Source organism: Nerophis ophidion, linkage group LG23, assembly GCF_033978795.1.
Source record: "Nerophis ophidion isolate RoL-2023_Sa linkage group LG23, RoL_Noph_v1.0, whole genome shotgun sequence".
Lineage (NCBI taxonomy): Eukaryota > Metazoa > Chordata > Actinopteri > Syngnathiformes > Syngnathidae > Nerophis > Nerophis ophidion.
In genome coordinates, this window is record NC_084633.1 from 31,590,522 (window position 1) to 31,618,021 (window position 27,500).

Genomic DNA, 27,500 nt, shown 5'->3' on the forward strand with positions numbered 1-27,500 from the left:
TGTATTTAACCAATTTGGACAGCCAAAAACAACACGACCTACAATACAAAAAAATCATCAAAGTCAGTAATTTCAATACATTCATACTTTGTTGTCCAGTCGCTGTTAAAAATCAGATTTTCTGGATTTTTTTAGATTTTTTTCGGGGTCGATAGTGTCATCTTCTTCTGCCCACCCATTGCTGTTTCATTGTGCTCCACTGTTTCCCCCCGCTGGATGGCGGTAGTATTGCATACATGACCAACCCCAGTTTTGAATGGTTCCATCCATTCGGCAAATTGTCAAATGTCTTTTAAAATGGTGCGGCAGTACCTCAGTCTTGGGATTGAGGTACTGAAATAGCAACGAGCTGTTAGACGGACCTTGAGCGAGGGGCCAACGACACCTCCAAGTAATAGCTCAGGAGTGCAGTCACCGTTTATGCGCCACATCTGCCGGTGTGTGGTCTGCAACACCATGTATGCGGCGGAGTGTACAATGAAATGAAATCCCTTTAATAAATGCAAAATGGGATCAAAACAGCAGGCGGCGTTTGGAAATTATTCAAAAGAAGACTTTATGTAAAGGCAGCGACCTGCAAGGTGTGTAGAAGTTCCTGCTTTCTTTACGAGTGGCTCAGCTCGGTTTGCTGGTATAAGCAGAGCTCCACCACAATGGAGACTGCACTAAAGACTTGGAAGTGTTTTGACAAATACAAATAATACAGAAATATGATTAATAAAAAGTAAATTATGGATTACTATGGCAAACAGACATTTTGGAATTCCTTGCATACTCCGTTCAAATTCTTTCATGTTTGAGCTGAGCATAGCTGTACTTAGGGTGGGGCGATATGGCCTTTTTTTAATATCTCCATATTTTTAGGCCATATCACGATACACGATATATATCTCCATATTTTGTCTTAGTTTTGAATGAACACTTGATGCAAATAATCACAGCAGTATGATGATTCTATGTGTCTACATTAAAACATTCTTCTTCATACTGCATTAATACAAACCCCGTTTCCATATGAGTTGGGAAATTGTGTTAGATGTAAATATAAATGAAATACAATGACTTACAAATAATTTTCAACCCATATTCAGTTGAATATGCTCCAAAGACAACATATTTGATGTTCAAACTGATAAACATTTTTTTTTGTGCAAATAATCGTTTACTTTAGAATTTGATGCCAGCAACACCTGACAAAGAAGTTGGGAAAGGTGGCAATAAATACTGATAAAGTTGAAGAATACTCATCAAACATTTGGAACATCCCACAGGTGTGCAGGCTAATTGGGAACAGGTGGGTGCCATGATTGGGTATAAAAACAGCTTCCCAAAAAATGCTCAGTCTTTCACAAGAAAGGATGGGGCGAGGTACACCCCTTTGTCCACAACTGCGTGAGCAAATAGTCAAACAGTTTAAGAACAATGTTTGTCAAAGTGCAATTGCAAGAAATTTAGGGATTTCAAAATTTGTGCTCCATAATATCATCAAAAAGTTCAGAAAATCTGGAGAAATCACTCCACGTAAGAGTGCATGGCCGGAAACCAACATTGAATGACCGTGACCTTCGATCCCTCAGACGGCACTGTATCAAAAACCAACATCAATCTCTAAAGGATATCACCACATGGGCTCAGGAACACTTCAGAAAACCACTGTCACTAAATACAGTTCGTCGCTACATCCGTAAGTGCAAGTTAAAGCTCTACTATGCAAAGCGAAAGCAATTTATCAACAACATTCAGAAACGCCGCCGGCTTCTCTGGGTCCGAGATCATCTAAGATGGACTGATGCAAAGTGGAAAAGTGTTCTGTGGTCTGACGAGTCCACATTTCAAATTGTTTTTGGTAACTGTGTCCTGCTGAACAAAGAGGAAAATAAACATCCGGATTGTTATAGGCACAAAGTTCAAAAGCCAGCATCTGTGATGGTATGGGGGTGCATTAGTGCCCAAGGCATGGGTAACTTACACATCTGTGAAGGCACCATTAATGCTGAAAGGTACATACATGTTTTGGAACAACATATGTTGCCATCCAAGCAAAGTTATCATGGACGCCCCTGCTTATTTCAACAAGACCATGCCAAGCCATGTGTTACAACAGCGTGGCTTCATAGTAAAAAAGTACAGGTATTAGACTGACCTGCCTGTAGTCCAGACTTGTCTCCCATTGAAAACGTGTGGCGCATTATGAAGCCTAAAATATGACAATGACCCCTTTCCTGTGAAAGACTGAGCATTTTTTGGGAAGTTGTTTTTATACCCAATGATGGCACCCACCTGTTCCCACTTAGCCTGCACACCTGTGGGATGTTCCAAATGAGTGTTTGATGAGCATTCCTCAGCTTTATCAGTATTTATTGCCACCTTTCCCAACTTCTTTGTCACGTGTTGCTGGAATCAAATTCTAAAGTTAATGATTATTTGCAAAAAAAAAAACGTTTATCAGTTTGAACATCAAATATGTTGTCTTTGTAGCATATTCAACTGAATATGGGTGGAAAGTAATTTGCAAATCATTGTATTCCGTTTATATTTACATCTAACACAATTTCCACACTCATATGGAAACAGGGGGTGTAAATGCTCTTTTTAAACTTTCATGCAGGGGGAAATCACAACTAAATAAATTTACCAAAACTGTATTTATTAAACAGTTATTAAGCAGTGGCACAAACATTTGTGTCATTTCCAAAACGACCCCGTGTCTGTGTCTGCTTGTAAGTAGTGACTGTGCGCTGCCGAACATGCTCCTCTGCTCGTAAAACAAGCAATGTCACGGCTTGACCATTATGCCCCTCAAAAAAACTAGCACCAGTATACCATACAACCCTAGTGTAGATATTGTCAAACTGCCAATGGCACTTACAATAAATACATAAAAAAATGTATAGTATGATTGGTATCGGTAAATCTCCTTAATGGATGAACCGTACCGGAATTGGCAGCTGAACACGGTATGCGTTTGATCGTAGAAACTAAAAAATACTGAACACTGCTTCAAGACCAGAGAGGAAAGAAGACAATATGGCCTGAGGTTGTAGTCGGTCGGGGTTTAGATTGTGCTACAATTCTTCTGTCACGTCTCAACGATACGGCAGGCACTCGAGTCACCTGTTTAACCATGTATTGCGACCCGTACATTAATGACAATTCACCAGCTGAAACACAGGGTGTGGTGTTTGGAAGGAGGGTGTGTCGTGAATACTTGAGTGACACTCTCAACATTCACACCTGTGAATGCACAAACACATACCCTCGCATTTATTTGACAGACATTATTGGCTCGGGCACACAAGCGGTTTGTCAAGATAACTCAATGCCGTCATTCTTACAAACAACCGCATGTTCAAGTAAAATATTGGATTTAGTGTGACTTCACAGACTTGGGGGCCATGTAGCAAACATCTAAGAACTGCACGGCACCTCATTGACCACCCTCCATCATCACTGGAACAGGAAGTGGCCGAGTGTACTTAGGGCGGCATAATAAAGTAGTAAACATACACTATATTGTTCTTACGGATCAGAATGATCCAAATGATCAGAATTATGGTGTGGGGCTGTTTTTCAGGAGTTGGACTTGGCCTGTTAGTTCCAGTGAAAGGATCATTGAATGCTCCAGGATACCAAAAACAGTTTGGAGCGGGCCCCTGCCTCTTCCAACCTGGCAAGGTCCATAAAGATATGGATGACAGAGTCGGGTGTGGATGAACTTGACTGGCCTGCACAGAGTCCTGACCTGAACCCAATAGAACACCTTTGGGATTGAACTAAAACGGAGACTGAGAGCCAGGCCTTCTCCACCAACATCAGTGCGTGACCTCATCAATGCGCTTTTTGGAAAATGGTTGAAAATTCCTATAAACACACTCCGCAAACTTGTGGACAGTCTTCCCAAAAGAGTTGAAGCTGTAATAGCTGCAAAAGGTGGACCCACATCATATTGAACCCTATGGGTTAGGAATGGGATGGCACTTCAAGTTCATATGTGAGTCAAGGCAGGTGGCCAAATACTTTTGAGAATGAAGAAGTGTTGTGTGTCTGGAGACGCACGTATACGAAAGTGTTTGCACAGGAGGTAAAACCTGTCGGAATTGGGACGTTTATTATCATAAGATTGGCAATAAAAGTTAAAATTAACATCTGACTTTGTATGACTTCTCTTGGGGACCCCAATACATCATATTACTTTCATTCGTTTTCACGTAAAAAAACAAAGAAACAAAAACAATTATATTCAAGGTGTGGCTGCGATGAAAATGCCATGGCGGAGTGCCACATTCAGTTACATTAAGGGAAAACCCTGGCTGTATATGTAAGAAGCACACAGAAGACTTGCAAATAAACTGGCGCGCCTTCAACACTAATTTACTGGCTGGTTTAGTGGAAAGGCGACAGACTTTCATGAATAATCTTGTGAAAGAAGGCGGAAGATGTGGACATGGATGACAGAGTCTGGAGTGGATGAAATTGACTGGCCTGCACAGAGTCCTGACCTGAACCCGATAGAACACCTTCGGGATGAATTAGAACGGAGACTGAGAGCCAGGCCTTCTCGACCAACATCAGTGTGTGACCTCACCAATGTGCTTTTGGAAGAATGGTCAAAAATTCCTATAACTACACTCCGCAACCTTGTGGACAGCCTTCCCAGTAAAGGTGGACCGACATCATATTGAACCGTATGGGTTAGGACTGGGATGGCACTTCAAGTTCATGTGTCAGTCAAGGCAGGTGGCCAAATACTTTTGGCAATATAGTGTATCTCTATGGAGTTTGCACATTTTCCCCCCTTACTTGCGCCTACCAAAAACATGCATGATAATCTAAAAGTAGACTCAATTCTATATGTGTATTAATGAATGTTTGTCCGTATGTAGCCTTCTATATGTGTATTAATGAATGTTTGTCCGTATGTAGCCTACCTCTTACTAGAGACCAGTCGAGATGCTAGGATGAATAGTAAATGGGTTATACTTGTTTAGCGCTTTTCTACCTTCAAGGTACTCAAAGCGCTTTGACACTATTTCCACATTCACCCATTCACACACACATTCACACACTGATGGCGGGAGCTGTCATGCAAGGCCCTAACCACGACACAGCAGGAGCAAGGGTCAAGTGTCTTGCTCAAGGACACAACGAGGTTGGTAGAAGGTGGGGATTGAACTAGGAACCCGAAGATTGCTGGCACGGCCACTCTCCCAAATGCGCCACGCCATCCCAGGGTCACAGGATAGGCCCCAGCTCACCTGTGACCCTGATGAGGGCAATTATAATAGAACTTTTTTCTGACTGTATTTATGTATAATTCTAAGGTTTTGCACATTGATCGAAATGCTAACTGTATACTGGTGGCATATTTTCCAGACTATAGAGTAGTAAAAAATACTGGTTCATGTATTAGCCGCACCGGACTATTGGCCGCAGATATACAGTACAGGCCAAAAGTTTGGACACACTTTCTCTTTTCAATGCCTTTTCTTTATTTTCATGACTATTTACCTTGTAGATTGTCACTGAAGGCATCAAAACTATGACACCCGTGAAAAAAAATGCAAAAATGAATTTTTTGCTCTGATTTTACTGCTTTGCACACTCTTGGCATTCTCTCCATGAGCTTCAAGCACACCTGTGAAGTGAAAACCATTTCAGGTGACTACCTCTTGAAGCTCATCGAGAGAATGCCAAGAGTGTGCAAAGCAGTGATCAGAGCAAAGGGTGGCTATTTTGAAAGAACTAGAATATAAAACATGTTTTCAGTTATTTCACCTTTTTTTGTTAAGTACATAACTCCACGTGTTCATTCATAATTTCGATGCCTTCAGTGACAATCTACAATGTAAATAGTCATTAAAATAAAGAAAACATTGAATACACAGAACATTTTTGTAAAATGTTTATTTTTGTTTCCAAACGGTGTATGTAACACGGCAGTAAAATGGCTGATCAAACAAAACAGAAGCATCGTCGTAGACCCTCTAGCTGCAGAAGCTAGCTCCCCAATCAACTAAACAGACCTAATAACTCAACAGTGACGGTTTGGTGATTTTACTGAGGAATTTGTAAAACTTAAACAATACAAAAGGAATGCTGTTGTAAGTTAATGATACCAACTCAGAAACATGTTAGCATATTTGCTCACACTAAAGACGCTCACCCAATTACATTACGATAGCGCGTACAAATAACCATGAAAACACACTTATCAAACATGTGACGGTTTAGTAAGTATGAATAGTTTTAGTTGTAATGTAAAATGAAAAAAATAAGTTGAAACTGTTTGGACGACTAGTAGACGGAACGGCACTCATACCTCCGGTTCAAAGCACGAAACAAAAGGAAACTGGGGACTTTCAACCTGCAGCACCTGCAGTAAGCAAACTTGTCAAAAAGATGGTGCAATTGCACAAACAATAACACACCTTTTCAGTCACTGTGTAGGTGTTACTGCTATCTCAATTTGTTGTTATAAAAATGTATTATGGCCGTGAGCAAAGAGAAATCAATAGATTGTCCACATTATTGTATAAGCTGCAGGGTTAGAGCTTGGGGAAAAGGTAGCGGCTTATAGTTCGGAAAATACGGTCCTACTTAAATTGTCAGTTACTCTCGGTATGCAAGTAGTTTGGATCAACAACTTAACTAATTATTAGAGAAGTCCGATAATATCGGACTGCCGATATTATCGGCTGATAAATGCTTTAAAATGTAATATCGGAAAATATCGGTATCGGTTTCAAGAAGTAAAATGTATGACTTTTTACAGAGCGCCAATACACCTTAAAGGCACTGCCTTTGAGTTGCCGACCCAGTCACATAATATCTACGGCTTTTCACACACACAAGTGAATGAAAGGCATACTTGGTCAACAGCCATAAAGGTCACACTGAGGGTGGCCGTATAAACAGCTTCAAAACTGTTACAAATATGCACCACACTGTGAACCCACACCAAACAAGAATGACAAACACATTTCGGGAGAACATCTGCACTGTAACACAACAGAACAAATACCCAAAACCCCTTGCAGCACTAATTCTTCCGGGACGCCAAAATATACACCCCCCACTACCTCCTACTCCCAAACCTCAGCCTCGCCCACCTCAACCTCCTCATGCTCTTTCAGGGAGAGCATATCGCAAATTCCAAGCTGCTGTTTTGAGGCATGTTAAAAAAAAATAATGCACTTTGTGACTTCAATAATAAATAGGGCAGTGCCAAGTTGGCACTTTTTTCCATAACTTGAGTTCATTTATTTTGGAAAACCTTGTTACATTGTTTAATGCATCCAGCGGGGCATCACAACAAAATTAGGCATAATAATGTGTTGATTCCACGACTGTATATGTCGGTATGGGTTGATATCGGAATCGGTAATTAAGAGTTGGACAATATCGGAATATCGGATATCGGCAAAAAATCCATTTTCGGACATCTCTAGTAATTATCTTAAAACTGTGGTGAAAAAGGTGTGGCATGGTCCAATGCAGAAAAATATGCATTTTGTTTTGAATTCATCATTATGAAAGGCTTTTATTGCAACTTACACGATAAAGGTGTTCAGTTTTCCTAGGGCTATGTTGACACTCGCCACTTTTGGTTCAGTTAAAACAAACTTTGGCGCATTTGCTTTGCGAGTGCAGTTTGTTTGTGCGAGTGTCAATGCTGGTGTGCACAGATGGGTGGGCTGAGACCTTTTGAAAAGGTGGGTTCCGCTCCGCTTGCAAGTAAGTGAACTAGAGTGTTGTTCGGCTCTCTTAAGCTCAAATGTGAACACTGTATGAACCAAAGCCACTGAACGCAGTTAAAATCACAGCAAGAAGAATTAAGCAATTGCACACACATACTGTACTATATATAAATATACAAATTCCAAAACCAGTGAAGTTGGCACGTTGTGGAAATAAAAACAGAATACAATGATTTGCAAATCCTTTTCAATTTACATTCAATAGAATAGACAGCAAAGACAAGATATTTAACGTTCAAACTGGTAAACTTTATTTTTTTCAAATATTAGCTCATTTGGAATTTGATGCCTGCAACATGTTTCAAAAAAGCTGGCACAAGTGACAAAAAAGAGTGAGAAAGGTAAGGAATGCTCATCCAACACTTATTTGGTACATCCCACAGGTGAACAGGCTAATTTAGAACAGGTGGGTGCCATGATTGGGTATAAAAGCAGCTTCCATGAAATGCTCAGTCATTCACAAACAAGGATGGGGCGAGGGTCACCACTTTGTGAACAAATGTGTGAGCAAACTGTCGAACAGTTTAAGAATAACATTTCTCAACGAGCTGTAGCAAGGAATTTAGGGATTTCAGCATCTCTCCCGTCCAAAGGCAAAACCCAGGAACTCAATTTTGGTCAAAACTGAGCTGATAATAATTTTGGAGTTCCTAGGTGATATGCTTTACATTAGTGTATGCGATATTGTAATTTGTTCCGTAAGTAAGCTGTTACGCGCATGGCAGGACCTATCAACTACCACATAACCGCGTAGACACAACAGAAAAACCTAGTATCTCAAGGGACCAATCGGAGCTTCTTTGTCAGTCGCCTTATTGTCTTTAATGAGACATTTGCACGAATGGGGGCCGACGGTCAACCTGATTATGTGATATTATGGCACCAGGGGATATTTGGAAGATTGGCCCAGGACGTTGCAAGCACCTTCATTAAATGTATTGTTCTTGATTCTTCCCCTTGCATACTCTTTTGGGCAGATAACTGTGGAGGTCAAAATAAAAACTGGACGCTGTACACGGCTCTTGCCCAATGTGCAAACGCAGAATGGGGCCCACCAGAGATCGTGATAAAATATCTGGAGAAAGGGCACACGTTCATAAGAGCAGATTCAATCCATGGCTCAATCGGCAAGAAAATGAAAGCTCAAGAAAACATCTATACGTTTGATGATGACTTTGTAGATCTTTGTAAGACAGCATCAAGATAGATTGGTTTTCCTTTGTTTTCTCAAAATCAGCTAGAAGTGAGTTATTAGGTTTTGCCTTTGGACGGGAGATCCAAGGTCCGTAATTTCATCAAAAGGTTCAGAGAATCTGTAGATATCACGTCACGTAAGCAGCAATGCCCGTCACCTTGGATCCCTCAGGCAATACTGCATCAAAAAGCGTCATCAGTGTGTAAAGGATATCACCAGTTCAGAAAACCACCATCAGTAACTAGTTTGTCGGTACATCTCTAAGTGCAAATTAAAACTCTACTGCTGTATGCAAAGTGAAAGGCATTTATCAATAACACCCAGAAACGCAGCCGGCTTCTCTGGGCCTGAGCTCATCTAAGATGGACTGATGCAAAGTTGAAAGTCTTCTGTTGTCTGATGAGTCCACATCTTAAATTGTTTTTGGAAACGGTGGATGTCGTGTCCTCTGGAACAAAGAGGGAAAAAAACATCCGGATTGTTCTATGCGCAAAGTTCAAAAGCCAGCATCTGTGATGGTATGGGGGTGCATTAGTGCCAAAGGCATGGGTAATTTACACATCTGTGAAGGCACCATTAATGCTGAAAGGCAATGAAATCATTCAAGAATGCAAATATGGCATTTGTTTAGCGTTTACTATTATCATAACTACAGCATGACGTGTACCATTCATTGTCTGTATAGACTTTTATTCATGTGGCGTTCATAGCTGGTTACTATAAACCAGACCTGGGCAAATTAAGGCCCGGGGGCCACATGTGGCCCGTTAAGCTTTTCAATCTGGCCCGCCGGACATTCCCAAAGTTTTTTTAAGATCTTTAAGCTGGGAAGTGCATTTGCCCTTTTGATGTGCACTCATGTTTTCTAATGACCGTAAGTTTTCAACTATACTAAGTCTTGCAATGGTTGGAATCTGCACTTTTGCATGATATACTAGTTACAATGGTCATCTAATTAGTTACCATGGTCATCTAATTAGTTGCTATGGTCATCTAATTAGTTACTATGGTCATCTAATTAGTTACTATGGTCATTTAATTAGTTACTATGGTCATTTAATTAGTTACTATGGTCATCTAATTAGTTACTATGGTCATTTAATTAGTTACTTTGGTCATTTAATTAGTGGCTATGGTCATCTAATTAGTTACTATGGTCAACTAATTAGTTACTATGGTCATCTAATTAGTTACTATGGTCAACTAATTAGTTACTATGGTCATCTAATTAGTTACTATGGTCAACTAATTAGTTACTATGGTCATTTAATTAGTTACTATGGTCATTTAATTACTTACTATGGTCATTTAATTAGTTACTATGGTCATTTAATTAGTTACTATGGTCATTTAATTAGTTACTATGGTCATCTAATTAGTTACTATGGTCATCTAATTAGTTACTATGGTCATCTAATTAGTTACTATGGTCATTTAATTACTTACTATGGTCATTCAATTAGTTACTATGGTCATTTAATTAGTTACTATGGTCATTTAATTAGTTACTTAGGTCATTTAATTAGTTACTACAGTCATCTAATTAGTTACCATGGTCATCTAATTAGTTACTATGGTCATTTAATTAGTTACTATGGTCATTTAATTAGTTACTTTGGTCATTTAATTAGTTACTACGGTCATCTAATTAGTTACTATGGTCATCTAATTAGTTACTATGGTCATTTAATTAGTTACTTTGGTCATCTAATTAGTTACTATGGTCATCTAATTAGTTACTATGGTCATCTAATTAGTTACTATGGTCATCTAATTAGTTGCAATGGTCATCTAATCACAGCAGCTCAGACGAGGCACCAAGCAGTGTGGGTGGGGAGAGTTTCCACAGAACCTGAAATGTGGGTGTCAGGGACAAACGTGGAAGGAGATTTTTACAAGAAACTTCTACAGCTTAGTGAAATATCAGATATATCAGATTGCAGGTGTTTTTTTTACTCTTGGCGTTCAGATTTTGCTGTGTTTGTTGCATTTTTGTTGATTGTAAAATATGTGGATAGAGAGGTGGTATGACGTTCGAATGTTGTCAATATTCAGTGTTTTATCTTTCATAGTTAATATTGTAAATCCCACATTTTTTATTTTCATCTACACCCTGAGTGTCCCATTCAGTAAAAAAAAAGTTGAAATTCCATTTGTTTTTTTTTTAAGGCGGTCTGTCATTACGTTTTTTTTAGCATTCAATAAGACATTATTGTGAGTTTTTGTATTATTGTTCCTAAAAATATTACCGGCCCCCAGACACATTTTTTTCTGTAAATTTGGCGCCCGAGTCAAAATAATTGCCCAGGCATCCAGCTAGACTTTTTAAACGTTTGCTTTACAGACTTATATTTTGTGACCCTCTACTTAACTTAGTAGTTTAGTATAATTTGAGTCACGCTTCAAAAGTGAGTCACGCAATTTGACCCCTTTTCACACGACACACCACACTTGACATTTTTCATGCTTATTATTCCCCATTTAATACTCTAATTTTTTTTTTGTCATGATAATAAACTCTGGTCCTTGCGGCTTTTTCTGACTGAGATAACCAATCCCAGGCCAATACATCAGTCCTTCATCCCTAAATCTAACCAACTGCGGAACGCACCACCGAATATAAACCAATCAGAAGCAATGTAAGGCGGGACTTGGCGTCTGTCACACACAACAGCACCAACATTCAAATCCCACTCCCCGTTCTCCTGTTTGCTGTAAAAGAGTCGGTAGGTAACTACCCAATTGTTTTCACTCTTAATTCGCTGTTTCTTCTTGAGTTTCTGGGTGTAGTGGCCGTGGCCTGCGGACCTGTAGCGAAGCGGGGTGTGGCAGAACCGGCTTCGAGAGTAGCGACAGGTGCGTAGATGACACAGCTGAGAGTGTTTGTCTAATCACCTGTCGCTCTGTTAAAGGCAGCAGTCGGGAAGGAGAGGAGGAGTTGTTGATGGCAGTTGGCGAAGCACGAGGGCAGCGAGAGCAAGACGGACCACTCTTAGGGAAACCATTCATGTGCTCGATCGGGGAAAGACAATTGCTGGAAAGAACATAAAGACTTTGCACGATCTGGCGTTTATTGTAAAATAAACACTATTGTTGACCCTGAAAAGGAGTGGTGATGTCGGTGACTGGTGGCCCAAAGAACCTGGAAGGAAGCGACTTCCACACCGAGTTAATTTGAACCTTTTTACTGCTGCCGTTAGTATATTATTGTCCCATATTTCTTACAGAGCTGTGTAACATGTATTTGCCTCTTTCTTACAGAGCTGTGTAACATGTATTTGCCTCTTCCCTTGGCCAGTTAACACTTAAAAAAAGAGATTCTAACACGGGTCTCGATGTGTACGGTTCTGTCAGTTACAGACTTGTAAATAGCAATTCAGACCAGGGGTGGGCAAACTACGGCCCAAGGGGCAAGATCCCTTTAATCCGCCGCGCCAAATATTAAAACAGAATTGAGCAAAGGCCTGTTTTGAGAATTGCCACAACAAGTGTTACTAGAAAAGAAGAACAACATGTATGTGTAGTTGATGTTTTGATAGGATATTGTTGAAAATAGACATATTGTGATTAAAAACAGCCCATGTTTGAGAAACCCTACTCTGAGTTCCAACAGAAATGATTTGCATTGAAATGCATCATGTGCCCGTCTTTTGTCAAATTTCAAAAGCCAATGTGGTTTTCTGAGCCCAAAAATTTGGCAAACCCTGATTTAGACCCTAATGAAGTGTTTCTCCAATTTCAAAATTTCAAGGTCTATCCTAAACTTTGTACGCTACCAGAGTTCCAGTCCTTGCAAGGGTCAATTTAGAACCCCCTTAAAGCACAGGTGTTAAACTCAAGGCCCAGGGGCCAGATCTGGCCCGCGACATCATTTTATCTGGCCTGCAAACACCTGGAAATGATGTGTCAGTAAAGTACTTCATGTTTTCTCACTAAATGTAATTGATTGTTTTAAATTTCACATAGAATGGACTTGCTATCCCCGTTTGAATAAGAAAATCTCATTTCAGTAGGCCTTTAAAATTCTGTTGACTGAGCTGCCGGTTTTGACTATAAAACCTACAGTTGTGGTGTTTTACTTTAAATGGAAAAACGGTACATTGGTTTTTAAGGTAGAAAAACTTTATTGACATCCCACTGGGTTGTGAGTTTTTCCTTGCCCTTATGTGGGCTCTGAACCGAGGATGTCGTTGTGGCTTGTGCAGCCCTTTGACACACTAGCGATTTAGGCAGCTAAGTTGCCAGAATGAAAAAAGAACTTGTACTGTTTTTCTATGAACAATATAATGTCCAATGTAAATTTAACACAACAATTCTGGCAACTAAGCTGCCAGCTTTTTCTGTAAAAAGAAAAAAAAAAAACCCTCCAAAAACAGTGGCACTGTTTTTCCATTTACCATAAAATGTTGTAAAAAAAAAATAAACATCCCTGCCTATAAGGAACCCACACTTTGAGAAGCGCTGTAAAAGAGTAATCAAACAGTAAGATGTAACTTTGAAAGATGCTGGGTCAGAGGAAGGGACAGCCAACATCTGCTGTCATTCTGGGCAGTGCCCGTGACAGTACACCCCCCCCCCCCCCATGGATCCCCAGAGAATAATAGTGCAGAGGGCACAAACAAGACATCAGATCAAGAGAGATCAGAAGAGAATGAGGACAGTAAGGACAAAGATGTAAAAGCAATACAAAGTGGGAACACAGAGACAGAAGAGAACATAGTGGAGACGAGAGTCGACAAGGGAAGAAGAAGGCGGCCAAGAGCCATCTACAGGTGCACTTTTAAAAATAAGTGGAGTGTAGATTTGCCCTTCATCACTGTAAGCACAACCACCTCCTACTGTTGGTGCTCTATATGCAGACAGGAGGACAGCTGTGCCCATCAAAGAAAGGCAGATGTCACAAGGCACATAAAAGGCAGAGTACCAGAGAACAGTCTACAGCCAGCACTGCAGCACATTATGGCAGCTCAGGAAGTCAAAGTAATACATGCTGTTCAGCTACTAGCATGTTTATGAACCCTCATAAGAGCAAAATTGCACTAGCAATTGGACTGGACTCTCACTATTATGTTAGATCCACTATGGACTGGACTCTCACTATTATGTTAGATCCACTATGGACTGGACTTTCACACTGTCATATTACACCCACTATGGACTGGACTCTCACAATATCATATTAGACCCACTATGGACTGGACTCTCACTATTATGTTAGATCCACTATGGACTGCACTTTCACAATATCATGTTAGACCCACTTTGGACTAGACTTTGACACTTTTATGTTGGATCCACTATGGACTGGACTTTCACAATATCATGTTGGACCCACTTTGGACTAGACTTTGACACTTTTATGTTGGATCCACTATGGACTGGACTTTCACAATATCATATTACACCCACTATGGACTGGACTCTCACTTCAGACAAGACAGGAACCAAACAAAAGAAAAGCGTGCCGATCACACAAGAAGCTAACGAACACAAAAAACTTAACGCAGGAAACATAGAAGCTAAACACTTAGCATGGAACGACATGAAACTGTGGCATGAAACTGTGGCATGAAACTGTGGCATGAAACTGTGGCATGAAACTGTGGCATGAAACCAATAGCACTTATGTGGACACGGCTTGAATCGAACAACTCGCATAAACTTGGATTCGGACGTGAAAACGAGCAATGACGCTAGGCCGACTGACTGGCAAAAGCAGGCTTGAATAGTGCCACTGATTAGACACAGGTGAGAGTCCCGACCACCGGAGGCAGGTGAAAACAATAGGCTGCCATGGCAACCAAACCAAACTCTGGAGTGTTACAACCAGGAACTAAAAGAGTCCAAAACTAACAGAAAATAACAAAAACATGATCCGGACCATAGATCATGCCACTTTTTCATTATTCCCTTTTTGTTATTATCGTAAATGTAACTTATTGTTACAATGTTGGTTAATGAAGACTTGCATTAGCATATATAACATTTTTATTTACATACCTTAACTGTTTCCAAAAGGTGTCTGGAACACGGCAGTAAAACGGCTCATCAAACAAAACAGACGTCATCGTCATGGACCCACGAGCTGCGGAAGCCAGTTCTCCAATCAGCCAAACAGACTCAATAACTCCACGGTGACGTTTTGGTGAAGTTACGAAACTGAAACAATACAAAAAGAAAGACATTGCAAGTTTAAAATACTAACACAGACACTCATTAAACGTATTGGCATATTAGCTAATGTTAACAACACTAGCTTAATTATATTATTTCTTTTGTTTATTTCCAACATGAACACACAGCATAATACATCACACAATTTCATATAATTCACTTTACATCTTGTCCGAAAAGGAGTAGGAAGAAGCACAGCTTATTTCATCCTACCCCTTTCCCATTTCAGAGTTTTTACAAATATATACTTTATTTACTGACCTTTTTATAATAGAATGACATCAGTAAATTAGTATATACAACAGTTTTGTAATATGTAATTAATAATTCAGTCATTATTGACATACTGAGATGAACAATGTCTTACTCAATTTAATTTAGTTATCTTGTATAACTTAAAAACATTGGTTAGAGTGATTAATAAACAATCCATACAAAGTAAAAACACTATGGACAGCTGGAAGACCGAACAGCAGTTGTACTTCCGGTTGAAAGCACGGGTCTAAACAGAAGGTCAATGGAGCAATGCAGCACCTGCAGTGAGCAAACTTGTCCAAAAGATGGCGCCATAGACAAGAACACACCTAAACAGTGAACACACCTAAACAGTGTATTCGATTTTGATTTGATAGTACTTTATTTATTCCGTCAGGAGAGTTCCTTCAGGAAAATTAAAATTTTCAGCACAATCCCATTCAAGATCAGACAAACATTACAGGGAGACAGAACAGGATCATTTGTTATTTGATTTTACTTTATGTCAGCGAAGAAAAATCAAAAAATTAGCCACACCGTTTTATAAATTGCAGGGTCCAATACACAGGAAAATAATAAAAACTTATAGTTCATAATTTACTCTAGATGTTATTTGTTTCGCACTTATAATTTTCTGCCGTCCACATATGTGGATGTCACATTTTTGGTTGTGTCGACCACAATTGAAAATGTTTTATATTTTAAGACAATGGTTTCCACTTACCAGGACATTATGCTGCCAATTAGTAGGGAAGGAAGAGTCGACCACATCATGAATTCATTTAATTAATTTACCATGAATTGATTAACGTGGACCCCGACTTAAACAAGATGAAAAACTTAATCGGGTGCTACCATTTAGTGGTCAATTGTACGGAATATGTACTGTGCTGTGCAATCTACTAATAAAAGTCTCAATCAATCCCATGACGTCACCCAAAAGTTCAGCCATTTTAAACTTGTTTTGTTTTATACACTCAATTGGGTTCCAAAGAGTTGAAATAGTCAAGATTATACAAACAAAATTGCCATACAAGAGTTCGGGTCTTAGGAGGCTACAGTACAAACCATCACCGTAAATTCCTGACAACAAGCCATTACTTTTACCTTCACTTTGGACCCTGCGGTTTGTAAAACGGTGCGGCTAAGTTTTGGATCTCTTTCGCTAATTGCCATAGCAATTTGTGTCCAATAGTTGTCATTGAACTCAGGCAGAGGACTGAAATGGTGTGTTGTTGTTTGCGCTACGTCGCCATCTTTTGGACAAGTTTGCTCACTGAAATTGCTACGAGTTGAAAATGAACCTGCAGCAAATAAAACGAACGGATGCCTTGAACTGAAAGTAAAGTAGTAGTAAAGTAAAGTAAAGTAAAGTAAAGTAAAACAGTCCATAGCGGTTCTACTCGTATCAATTCTTCATTCATCGCTTCAGGTAATGATTGCAAGTTTTACAGTATAACTAAAAATGTTTATTTTTTACTAAACCTTCCCATGGGTGATCTTTCTAAGAGTGTTTTTATGCAAAGGTGTACATGCTATCGTAATGTAATCAAGCTAGCGTCGTTAGCATTAGCTAATATGCTAACACGTCTACAAGTGCGTGTGTTAATAGCATTACCTTACAATGGTATTCTTTTTGTATTGTTTCAGTTTCCCAAATTCCTCTGTAAATTCACCAAAACGTCACCGTAGACTTATTGGGTCTGTTTAGCTGATTGGACAGCTAGCTTTCGCAGCTAGTGGGTCCATGACAACGACTTCTGTTTACTGCCCTGTTACTGGCACCGCTTGAAAACAATTAAAGTATGTAAATAAACATGTACATAATATTTCTGTATAAACAACTACAAACCCCGTTTCCATATGAGTTGGGAAATTGTGTTGGATGGAAATATAAACGGAATACAATGATTTGTAAATCCTTTTCAAACCATATTCAATTGAATGCACTACAAAGACAAGATATTTGATGTTCAAACTCATAAACTTAATTTTTTTTTTGCAAATAATAATTACTTAGAATTTCATGGCTGCAACACGTGCCAAAGTAGTTGGGAAAGGGCATGTTCACCACTGTGTTACATCACCTTTTCTTTTAACAACACTCAATAAACGTTTGGGAACTGAGGAAACTAATTGTTGAAGCTTTGAAAGTGAAATTCTTTCCCATTCTTGTTTTATGTAGAGCTTCAGTGGATCTACACCTGACATCCACTGTAGTGATACAAAGTACAGGAGCGTATCTCGTCGATACTACTACAATTACAGCGATATTTTTTGGCATCACAGCATCTGGTTTCGTTTTAAAAAAAAATGTTTTTTATGTTTATAAACTCATGAAATATGTCCCTGGACACATGAGGACTTTGAATAAGACCAATGTATGATCCTGTAACTACTTGGTATCGGATCAATACCTGAATTTGCGGTATCATCCAAAACTAATGTAAAGCATCCAAAGAAGAGAAGAATAGGTGATTATTACATTTTAACAGAAGTGTAGATAGAACATGTTAATAGAGAAAGTAAGCAGATATTAACAGTAAATGAAGAAGTAGACTAATAATCTATATTTACAGTTTGTCCCACCGCAACCACCAAACCACGCTCACCTCAAACGCCGAACGGAGGGGAACGGGGATGTGGGGTGGTGGCGGGGGTGTAGCCCGGAAGAGTAGCGCTGCATGGGATTCTGGTTATTTTTTCTTTTGTGTTTATGTTGTGTTATAGTGCGGATGTTCTCCCGAAATGTGATTGTCATTCTTGTTTGGTGTGGGTTCATAGTGTGGCACATATTTGTAACAGTGTTAGATTTGTTTGTACGGTAACCGTCAGTGTGCCCTTTATGGCTGTTGACCAAGTTTGTCTTGCACTCACTATTGTATGCCCAATTAAACCTTATACAACATGCGTCTTAGTCGGCACGCTGTTTGCATGGGGAATGAGCGAACACGACGAAAGGTTGTCGAGGACGATGAACATCGGGACAATCCTTCGCGAGGGACACAGGAAGTCTCTCTGTAAAGTTGGGAGGACTGACAAGTATGTTGCGAGGTCTGGATAACCGTTCAAAGAAGGTGAATCCACTTTTCACGTAGTTTCTGCATCCAGTGGCCCCCAGGTAAATTGAATTTGAGACCCCTGAACTTTACAAATCAGAAAAAATCTGTAAAATAATGGTATTGTTCTGTGGAACTGCCAGCATTGTCACTTCATTAAAGTTGGTTGATCGTAATAATTTGGAAAAACTCTGTAAAATAAAGGTATTTTTCTGCAGAACTGTTTGCATCGTCACTTTATTAAAGGTGGTTGATTTTAATAATTTAGTAAAAATCTGTAAAATTACGATATTTTTCTGCAAAACGTTTCATGAAAATTTCTGTACATATAATGTTTTTGATCATTATTTGGTTTACAATGTTTTACTTTAATTTTATGGTTTTCGTTTGGCAGCCGTAGCTGCCAGTAGATGACCGTTTTTTTACGGATTTTTTTTTTTTACAGTGTAGGTATCGGGACAACATTAGTTCCAAATAAACAAACTCGACTCAACACAACAACAAAGTCTTTGTAGAACAAAAAAACGCCTAGTAATAGCATGTGCTATATTATAGATAGCACACAAGGTATTTAGACCTTAGAACAGGAGTCGGGAACCTTAATGGCTGAGAGAGCCATGAAAGTAAAATATTTCAAAATGAATTTCCGTGAGAGCCATATAATATTTTTTAACACTGAATATAATTAAATGCGTGCTTTTTTAAGTAAGACCAACATTTTTAGAGTACAATAAGTTTCTTTTTCTGTTTGATAACATTGTTATTGTAAAGCTAACCAATAATAAATATAATACTTCTTACCATTAATGCGACTTCATGAACAGGTTTGAGAGAAAATGGATGGTTGGATTAAAATGCATGAGAATGTTTTATAATTTGAACGTTATTTTTAACACTGTGATTACCAGCGGAATTATTCATTACTTATCGTTTTAAGCAATGTCAGCTAAGATTTATCTGAGAGCCAGATGCAGTCATCTAAAGAGCCACATCTGGCTCTAGAGCCATTGGTTCCCTACCCCTGCCTTAGTAGATCAGACCCGACGTGGGTTGCCAACGTGGCAACATCCATGCTGCGTTGGAAGTGTCTGGGTGTCGAAGTCGCCAATCCGTTTGAAAAAGAGCGTCATATTCTGCGCCCTTCTGTCGGGACGCCAGACGACTTGCAAGACACGACTTGCACGGTGTCATCTTAAAAAAACAACAAAAAAAATAACCTGTGGCTGCATTTAGCAACCCTAATGAATGATGCATGTCCACATGATAAAGATGTCAATATTTGCAGAGTGACGGACAGAAACCGGCCTTCCTATATTACCATCCATATGACCTGAGGCGAGTGCTTATGCAAGCAGGCTACATGAGGACACAGGCAGATACGCATGTACTGCACAGCAACACACACGTGTCAACAACACCCACCAGGTCAAGGTCAATGCAGTTTTCAATGGAGAAACACTATCCCTTTCGCACACAAACATACACCGACACACATGTTCCGGCCCCTTTCGCCAGACGGCCAGCATAGCGTGAGTGACCTTGAGCGCCGCAAGCTGTGCCAGCAGCTGAGCCAAGATCAGAATATTGAGGAGGACAGTGGGAGGCGGCACGGTCAACGTTTGGGGGGTGGAGGGGCGGGACGGAGAGGCGCAAGGACAAATGCATGAATCATTCCGAGAAGGGAGAAAAGTTGGAACCCGTGATACTAATGTATCACGCGTGCTTGCTCAGCAAAAAAAAAAAAAGACATACAAATGTCCAAAGTTCCGAAGTCCAGTGGCCAATATGGAGAGAAGATAGTTGCAGGTGTTGGAAGTCATTGGCACACATCTACATTTCTGCCCGTGTGTGAATCAGTGTTGTCCCGATAACCAATATTTTGGTACCGGTACTGGTACCAACAGTATTTCGGTACTTTTCTCAATAAAGGAGACCACAAAAAATTTAATTATTGGCTTTATTTTAACAAAAAAAGTCTTAGTGTACATTAAACATATGTTTCTTATTATAATTTTGTCCTTAAATAAAATAGTGAACATACTAGACAACTTGTCTTTTAGTAGTAAGTAAACAAAGGCTCCTAATTAGTCCGCTGACGTATGCAGTAACACATTGTGTCATTTATCTACCTATTATTTTGTCAATATTATTAAGGACAAGTGGTAGAAAATGAATTATTCATCTACTTCTTCATTCAGTGTTAATATCTGCTTACTTCCTCTTTTAACATGTTTTATCTACACTTTTGTTAAAATAATATAATCACTTATTCCTCTGTTGTTTGGATAATTTACATTAGTTTTGGATGATACCACAAACTTAAATATCAATCCGATACCAAGTCGTTACAGGATCAAACATTGTTCATGTTCAAAGTCCTCATGTGTCCAGGGACATATTTCCTGAGTTTGTAAACATAATATCCATCCATCCATCCATCATCTTCCGCTTATCCGAGGTCGGGTCGCGGGGGCAATATGCATTAAAAAAAACAAAGAAGATTTTGTGATGTTAAAAAATATTTATGTAATCATTGACTAGATACAGTATTGTACTTGATATAATTAAAGTGGATGTTAGGTGTAGATCCACCAATGGCGTTTGTTTACATTGTGGCGTCCCGGAAGAGTTGGTGCTGCAGGGAATTCTGGGAATTTGTTCTGTAGTGTTTATGTTGTGTTGCAGTGCAAATATTCTTCCAAAATAAGTTTGTCGTTGTTGTTTAGTGTGGTTTCACTATATGGCACATGTTTATGACAGTGTTGACATTGTTCATACTGCCACCCTTAGTGTGACATGTATGGCTGTTGAGTAAGTATGGCCTTCATTCACTTGGGTACAGTGTTTTCTAAGTCAAGATAAATATATAATTTGTTCGTTATCGGTTACAATGAAATCTTCGGGTATGTTTTGTTGATTAGAGTGTATTATTTGTTTTTTATTATGTAAAACAGACCAAATCCGTCGGAAAATTAACAGCAAAAAGATTTAATTTTCAAAAATAATTTGAAAGATTTACGGTTGCCATCAATCCCACGCGGATTGATGGTGGCGCCTATGTTCGAAGTGATTGGAGTACAATTATTCACGCAATATAAGTACTGAAACCTGCATTGGCCTATTTTTTGGACTATAGGCGGCCACTTTTTTCCTACGCTTTGCACCTCGCGGCTTATAAAACAGTGCGGCTGACTAAAGATTTTTTCTTGGCTAACGGTGTTTTGTATTCCAGAAATAGTTTTCAAGACACTGAAAAGGTGTAATAATGTATGTGGTATGGCGCCATCTTCCGGACGAGTTTTCCCACTGCAGGTTGAAAATGTACTTCCCGTTTCGTGCCTTGAACCATAAGTAGGTCCCGTCTGGTCGATCAGTCGCCGATAGCGTTTCTGCACGATAGGATCTTTCGTTCGTCACTGCAAGCAACGATTGCAAGTTTTACAATGTAACCAAAACAATTCTTGCGTACTGAACTATCACATTTGTGATGTTTGTAGGAATGTTTTCATGCATATTTGTACACGCAATAGTAATGTAATCAAGCCAGTGTTGTTAGCATTAGAGAATATGCTAACACGTCTACAAGTGTCTGTGTTAGTATTATTAACTTACAAAAGGCATTCTTTTTGTATAGTTTCAGTTTTGTAAAATCACCAAAAAGTCACTGTGGAATTATTGAGTCTGTTTAGCTGATTGGAGAGCTAGCTTCAGCTAGTGGGTCCATGACAATGACTTCTGTTTTGCTTAACCCCCCGTTTTACTGCCTACACGGTTTGGAAACAATCACAGTAGGTAAATAAACATTTACAAAATCCATCATATCTGCGGTTTATGGTCCGGTGCGGCTAATATATGTAAAAATATTTATTTCTTCAAGAATTTAGTGGGTACGTCTTAAATACCTGCACTCTCTATAGACCGGAAAGTACGATATGTTCCTATTAAAATGTTATAGCCCTGGGTTAGGAGCTTTCTCTTGGCTGACTCTTATGCTACAGGTTGCTAGCAAAAATTCAGGTTACGAGCCTGAACAACACTGTTTGGCGTAGCAAATGTCACCGAAAACCCGTAAGATCCGACCAAAATGCTAAAAACTTGCTACTTGACATAGTTGTAAAGACAAAACTTTTTTTTTCAACCATGAGAAGGAAGAATGTGAATGTGAAGAAAGAACAGTACTGAAAAGAAGACGTAGAAAAAGAAGCGGATACTATTAATTTAATTAAGGAAAGAAATCAGCGAAAAACATGACCGAGGCTATAAGGAAACACAAAAGAAGTTCCAAAAAGTATATTTGATCTAATCTTGGCATCCCATAAGAACACCGACTTGAATGCTTCTAACAGCAGCTTTTTTCTGCAAGTCTGCATTGATAAAAAAGTGTGCAAGTGTATCTAATGTTGTGACCGGGTGAATCTACATAATGTTTAGGAAGTTTATTTTCGATCGTGTCTGGAAAATAAAAATTGTGGTGACGACTTCCAGATATGTTTAAACAGCGTATATTTTCAAAAGATACAGGATGATACTTTTGAAGAGGGTTGGGTGTGGTTTCATTTGCACACAGACTCCAAAAAGTTACAAAATCTACACCAAAGTACATCCGGTACATATTATCTAGACCAGTGGTTCTCAACCTTTTTTCAGTGATGTGAACATTTTTTTAATTCAAGTACCCCCTAATCAGAGCAAAGCATTTTTGGTTGAAAAAAGAGATAAAGAAGCAAAATACAGCACTATGTCATCAGTTTCTGATTTATTAAATTGTATAACAGTGCAAAATATTGGTCATTTGTAGTGGTCTTTCTGGAACTATTTGGAAAAAAAGATATAAAAATAACTAAAAACTTGTTGAAAAATAAACAAGTGATTCAATTATAAATAAAGATTGCTACACATAGAAGTAATCATCAACTTAAAGTGCCCTCTTTGGGGATTGTAATAGAGATCCATCTGGATTCATGAACTTAATTCTAAACATTTCATCACAAAAAAATAATATTTTAAACATAAACTATATTTATGGAACATGTCCACAAAAAATCTAGCTGTCAACACTGAATATTGCATTGTTGCATTTCTTTTCACAGTTTATGAACTTACATTCATATTTTGTTGAAGTATTTTTCAATAAATATATCTATAAAGGATTTTTGAAATGTTGCTATTTTTAGAATATTTTTAAAAAATCTCACGTACCCTTGGCATACCTTCAAGTACCCCCAGGGGTACGCGTACCCCCATTTGAGAACCACTGATCTAGACCAGTAACTGTGGTACGCCAAAGAACCACTTCATGTACAGGGTTTTATTTTTCTATATTCAGACACAGTGTTACTGTTCAAAATATGTATAATGTTACACTGGCCGAAAATATTAAATACACTTAATAAAACCCCTGCCTCGTTTTTAATGAATACTTAGACCTACTGTGAAACTGTATTTCAATGTTAGTCATTGCATTAAGATAGTACATGGAGAACATCATTTTTTCTGAGGCGGTACTTGGTGAAAAAGGTTTGAGAACCACTGATGCAGACCACATTAAAAGCACAATACTTGGTAAAACGGTGGTGTTTCTAGGTGCCCAGAATGGAATAATTAGATTTCAATGAATTTTAACGGGGTAGATTGATTTGAAATACGAGTGTTTGGGGTTACGAGCTGCGTCCCAGAACCGATCAGGGTCGTAGGCTGAGCTACCACCGTAATATATAGCCTGTGTACAGTTAGGGCTAGGCGATATATCGATATACTCGATATATTGCGGGTTTTTGTCTGTGCGATATAGAAAATGACAAAATCGTGATATTCGAGTATATGTTCTCACGCATTTGCTTTTAGCTGCGGGCATTACACTGCATGCGTTTCCCACTCTTCCTCGTCTCTCCTTCTCACAGAGATTTTAAAACAAGCGCACCTTCTTACATACGTCACGTGTGCAACGTCAAATGCTCCCGCGGAGCAGACAGGTAGCGACATGGTAACATTAGCTGTGATGCTAACAGTGTGGTGCGAGTGATAATACGAGAGAGAGAAGGTGCGAACCTGGTAACATGGAATAATTCATTTTCCAAGAAAAACAGTACGGGATCCATCGTCTGGCGGTGGTTTGGCTTCGAGCGGGAATGTGTTCAACATTTATGCGGCAAAAGCCTCGCTACAAAAAGTAGCAGCACTGTTAATATGTAGCATCATTTGAAAAATCACCCGCTAGAGCAGGGGTAGGGAACCTATGGCTCTAGAGCCAGATGTGGCTCTTTTGATGACTGCACCTGGCTCTCAAATAAATCTTAGCTGACATTGCTTACCACGATAAGTAATGAATAATTATACTGGTAATCACAGAGTTAAAAATAACGTTCAAAATATAAAACATTCTCATGTAATTTAACCCATCCATCGGGTTCCTACCGCACCTGTTCAAGAAGTCGCATTAATGGTCAGAAGTATTTTATTTGTTGTTGGCTAGCTTCAGAATAACAATGTTATTAAAAAGAATAAGAGACTTATTATACTCTAAAAATGTTGGTCGTACTTAAAAATGCATGCATTTAGTTGTATTCAGTCTTGAAAAAAATATTATATAGCTCTCACGGGAATACTTTTTAAAATATTTGGCTTGTATGGCTCTCTCAGCCTAAAAGGTTCCCGACCCCTGCGCCAGAGAATGAAGAGTGTTTGAAACGGCATGTCAACGTATGAAAACAGTAGTCAACAACATCAGGAGACAACGTCCGCAGGAACCTACCACATAGCGAAGGACATATACAATTTGACATGCAGCTAATTCTTATTTGACAGTTTATGAAATATATTGTGTGACATCATGCACAAAAGTGCACTTTATTTATTTTTAACTATTGTAGTGGCGTTCTGTACGAAAAGTACAATTTAATTTAGTGTTGTTTTGATATGTCATCTTAGTGACATCATGCACAAAAGTGCACTTTATTTGTTTTTAACTATTGTAGTAGTGGCGTTCTGTACAAAAAGTGCACTTTAATTTAGTGTTGTTCTGATACGTCATCTTAGTGACATCATGCACAAAAGAGCACTTTATTTGTTTTTAACTATTGTAGTGGCGTTCTGTACAAAAAGTGCACTTTAATTTAGTGTTGTTTTGATACGTCATCTTAGTGACATCATGCACAAAAGAGCACTTTATTTGTTTTTAACTATTGTAGTGGCTTTCTGTACAAAAAGTACACTTTAATTTAGTGTTTTGATATGTCATCTTAATGCCATCATGCACAAAAGTGCACTAATAGCGTGTTTTAAAATGTCTCTGACAATCTTGCACTTTCTGTTTTGGAAATGACATTAATGTTTGTGCCACTGCTTAATAACTGTTTAATAAATACAGTTTTGATTATTTGACTTAGTTGGGATTTGCCTCTCTGCATGAAAGTTTAAAATAAGCATAAATTAATGCAGTATGTAGAAGAATGTTTTAATGTAGACACATAGACTCATCATACTGCTGTGATTATATGCATCAAGTGTTCATTCAAGGCTAAGGCAAAATATCGATATATATATTGTGTATTGTGACATGGCCTAAAAATATGGAGATATTAATAAAAGGCCATATCGCCCAGCCCTACATACAGTACACATGGTGGTAGAACCCCCACCGCCCCAGTTGGCTCATCACACAGTCAAGGCAAAGCCACCATTGACCCCAACCTGGTGATGACGGCGAGTTCAGGACGCGGTCACACGCAGCTGGGGGGAAATCACTCACGCGGCACCTACCGGCAGGGAAAGCCGGCAGAGGGACGGCTTCAAACCATGAGTTTGGTGCAGGCGGTTTTCAGGTACACTTTGATAGGAACAAAGTCTCTAATGGCCTCGTTCTCGGTCAGTCAAGTGTACATTTATATTTTCTCAAGAAATCAGCGTGTTGACTGCAGAGGGTATGAGCAGAATGCAGAAAGATCAGAATCTATTGCACTCAGTGGTAAGGATGCACCGATCAATCGGCCACGGATCAGAATCGAACAATTTTCGTGAAAAAGGACGTGACCGGCATGGCCGATTAACGCCTTCCAATGCTGACCACAAATGCCTATACATTATGGCTGACACTGTATTTATTTCCATTCCCCAGGCTGACAAGATAGCCACTAGTTGTGTGTCCCCTTCCTTGGACCACATGTGAGCAACATCCCACATGTACACTCTGACCACACCAGCATCACACCTGTCCCAAAGCTGACATCGTAGCAAGATACATGTTTTATTATAAAGATCAAATAGGAGCAGTCATGTCCAGTATACCATTTTCTAATATACTGCAAATGATTTATACTACAGATGTCTGATAATGGCTTTTTTTGTCAATGTCCGATATTGTCCAACTCTTATTGTGCAACTCAGTATTTTTCTTCCTCCAAACACGACGAGTTGAGTTTATACCAAAAAGTTATATTGCCGTTTCATCTGACCACATGACGTTCTCCCAATCCTCTGCTGTATCATCCATGTATCCATTTTGGTATAAACTCAACTCGTCGTGTTTGGAGGAAGAAAAATACTGAGTTGCATCCCAGGAACACCATACCTACTGTGAAGCATGGGGGTGGAAACATCATGCTTTGGGGCTGTTTTTCTGCTAAGGGGACAGGACGATTGATCTGTGTTAAGGAAAGAATGAATGGGGCCATGTATCGTGAGATTTTGAGCCAAAACCTCCTTCCATCAGTGAGAGCTTTGAATGGTTGACCAAATACTTATTTTCAACCATAATTTACAAATAAATTCTTTAAAATTAATACAATGTAAATTCCTGAATTTTTTTTCACATTCTGTCTCTCACAGTTGAAGTGTACCTATGATGAAAATTACAGACCTCTGTCATCATTTTAAGTGGGAGAACTTGCACAATCGGTGGCTGACTAAATAGTTTTTTGCCCCACTGTATATATATACATACACACACACACACACACACATATACATATATATATATATATATATATATATATATATATGTATGTATATATATATATATATATATGTACACACACACACTCATACATATATATACATACATAT

At 38.9% G+C, this 27,500-nt stretch overlaps 1 protein-coding gene across 3 annotated transcripts in view; it reads right to left on the reverse strand.

Moving 5' to 3' along the window:
- The window catches only part of LOC133541069 (thyroid hormone receptor alpha), a 303,323-nt gene that overhangs the window by 208,321 nt on the left and 67,502 nt on the right, over positions 1-27,500 (reverse strand). For all 3 annotated transcript variants that reach the window (XM_061884148.1, XM_061884146.1, XM_061884147.1), the window contains exon 2: positions 14,953-15,111. The gene's annotated coding sequence lies outside the window, so the exon portion shown is untranslated. The remainder of the gene's footprint in view (positions 1-14,952; positions 15,112-27,500) is intronic.